This window comes from Calidris pugnax, unplaced genomic scaffold (assembly GCF_001431845.1).
Source record: "Calidris pugnax isolate Ruff unplaced genomic scaffold, ASM143184v1 scaffold196, whole genome shotgun sequence".
In the NCBI taxonomy this organism is placed as follows: Eukaryota; Metazoa; Chordata; class Aves; order Charadriiformes; family Scolopacidae; genus Calidris; species Calidris pugnax.
The window spans coordinates 5,946,436-5,949,205 of record NW_015091042.1 but is presented as its reverse complement, the minus strand read 5'-3'; positions in this window follow the sequence as shown (position 1 = coordinate 5,949,205).

Genomic DNA, 2,770 nt, shown 5'->3' with positions numbered 1-2,770 from the left:
CCCCCCCCCCCCCCCCCGGGGGACGGGAGAGGGGGGGGACCCCCACTTTTCCATCCCCACCTACCCCCCTGGCAGCCCGTTAACGGTGTGAAACCTGGTCCGAGATTTATCCAGGTTTCCCCCGGGCTGGGCTGAAATCTCTTCCGAGGAACCATTTAAATCTGGATGATTCTAAATTACAGTTCAACTTCGCGCCGATTTTGGATCTAAAAATTATAGTGTTAAATAAAGGTGGTCCTACCATTCGTTATCTCGGGGTGGGGGGGGGGCGGGGAACCACGTAGCACCGTATTGCTGAAAGGGAGTGTCCTAACATCATTCTCTTCCCCTTGTAAATGGCACCAGGTCATTAACCAAGCTAGTTAAGGAACTCACCAATTCGCTAGCCATCCTGCCAACCAGAAAACCAGCCTGTTACTTGGGCAATCAGATAATTGCATTTTACATTTTCAAATAAGCCTTAACAAGCGGGAACTAATTAACGCCCATAACACCCCAACGAGCTCTGAATGCTCACTTCCATCCCACAGCTCGGGAAACTGAGGCAAAAAGCCACAAAACCCAATCAGGACAAAGGAAGAGCTACAAGAAACTCCTGATTCCCAGCCCTGTATTCACTCCATTCCCTAGGAAACACATGAAGGATGCTTTTACCCATATGATGAAGCTACCAGCAACCACGGCATCATCAACTAAACCATCAGTCAGCCTAATAATTAGCTAATTAATTAGCAACCACCCAAAGCAGATTCATTTACTCAGGGCTCCATCTAACACTGTAGTTGGATGGGGGAATCTAAACAAGGAATGGAACAGCAGAGCTTTGCCACACACCAGGCCCTGGCCAGCTTACAAACAGGGAACACTGGTGGGCTTCAGAAACCAGTTTCTTGGTGGCTGATGCACACAGATCTGATTCCCAGATCCTGGAGGAGGAGAGGAACCTCCAGCCAGGGAAGGGGAAAACTGGAAAGCCAGTTTGAACCTGTTGGGTGTTCCCAATCTGGGTGGCTGGGGAATACCAAGGGCCCAGGATTACTCACCCAAGGAGTCTGGACTCCCAGAGCAGCTGCAGTGAAAACTCCAAAAGCCTGTATGAAGGAGAAATGTTTTCTTTGCAGGTGAAGCTCTCAGTGTGAAGCACCTAGAGAGATTTTGTGGAGGACACAAGACTCTTTCAGTTGTTATTATTATTATTAAACTCCGGGCTTACAGTGAAACACATTTCATATCTTCAAGACCACTCTATCAGCTCACCAAGAGCCCTCAAATGTCCAGCTAAAATTTTTGTGAAACACATTTCATATCTTCAAGACCACTATCAGCTCACCAAGAGCCCACAAATGTCCAGCTAAAATTTTGTGGGTCTGTTTAGCATGGAGTAAAAAAGGAAGTAGCAGTTAAATTTATATTTAAAGCTACTTTAGACTCTTAACCCATGCCATCAAGGAGTGAAAGACTAATTAGTAGCAGCAGGAAAGGACAAGTTTTTAACCCTGAAAAAAAAAAAGTGAGTGAAAAATAGAATCTTGTGGTCATCTTTATGTAAACTTTTCTTCAACATAGGAAGGATTTCAGTAGAAAATTCTCCCTATACAGAAAAAAAACCCAAATGAAATGACCCAGTCTCCTGAAAGACCAGGGCCACATCAGCACTATCCTGCAAGGGCAGAGCAGAGAGTATGGGGTTTTACATATTCTGCTCCCTCCTCCTGAAAACCAGAGTGAATCTTTCCAAGGGTTTGTTGCAAAAAGATACCTTCCCCACCAATTAGCTCAATCAAATAGTTATTTTCCTCCTTCCAAAACAAAGATGTTTTATTCAAGCATTTTGGTCAAGCTTGAAGAGGGAAGTCCAGGCTCACAAAAGCTGATGTGACTGTGCCTTAACCACTTGCAATCCGTTAGCTGGGCTCTGCAACCCACTTTTAGCCTCTCTGAACCGTAGCGTGAAGAGCCACCATAAGGGTGGTGTAAACCAGTTTATTTTGTCTCCTAACTGGGGCAGGCTGCGAGTGGGGCTCCCGAGCAGCTCTGTGGGCTTAGCTAATGGGAGACAACTGTGATGCACTTGCAATAGTGACACCAAGTATTTGCTTTGGGCTTACCCCTCATGCTAATGCCATTAAAACGGTGTGGCTCAGCAGTTCCCAAAGGGATTATCACGAGCCTCTGGTTGAGGAGCTCCTCGTTCGTCCAGCCCTTGAGCTGTGACTTGACCTGCAGAATGGGCTTTAGGTCACTCCCACTCTCAAACTGCTTCTCCTTGGGGAAAACCTTCAGCCTGCAAGAATTGATGAAAAAACAAAAATATTATCAATACAGATTCTCTCTCTTCTCCAGCTTCTGCAGAACTGCCAGGCAGTCTCTTGGGAAGCCAAGACCAGGCTGGATGAAGCTTTGAGCAACCTGGTCTAGTGGGAGGTGTCCCTGCCCGTGGTGGGGGGGTTGGAACTAGATGATCTTTAAGGTTCCTTCCATGGTCCCAAACCATTCTATGATAAACCCAGCAATCTCCCTGCATCTCCAAGGCCCACAGAGCTGTTTGTCCATAGAGCAGGAGGAGCAGGCTGGTTAAGGAAGCCAAGAACCACGAAGTGGCCTCCTGCAGCAGAAAAAAAACCTGTGTGAGGATATGTGAAAAATAACCCTGACTTGCTAATCCTAGCTGTGAGCAAACAATTAGCAGGAAGCAGAGGCAAACAGGAAAGCTGATTTAATTATGTGACACTGATACAGCCAGTGAACTGGAGGGGAGGGAAGCGGGGGG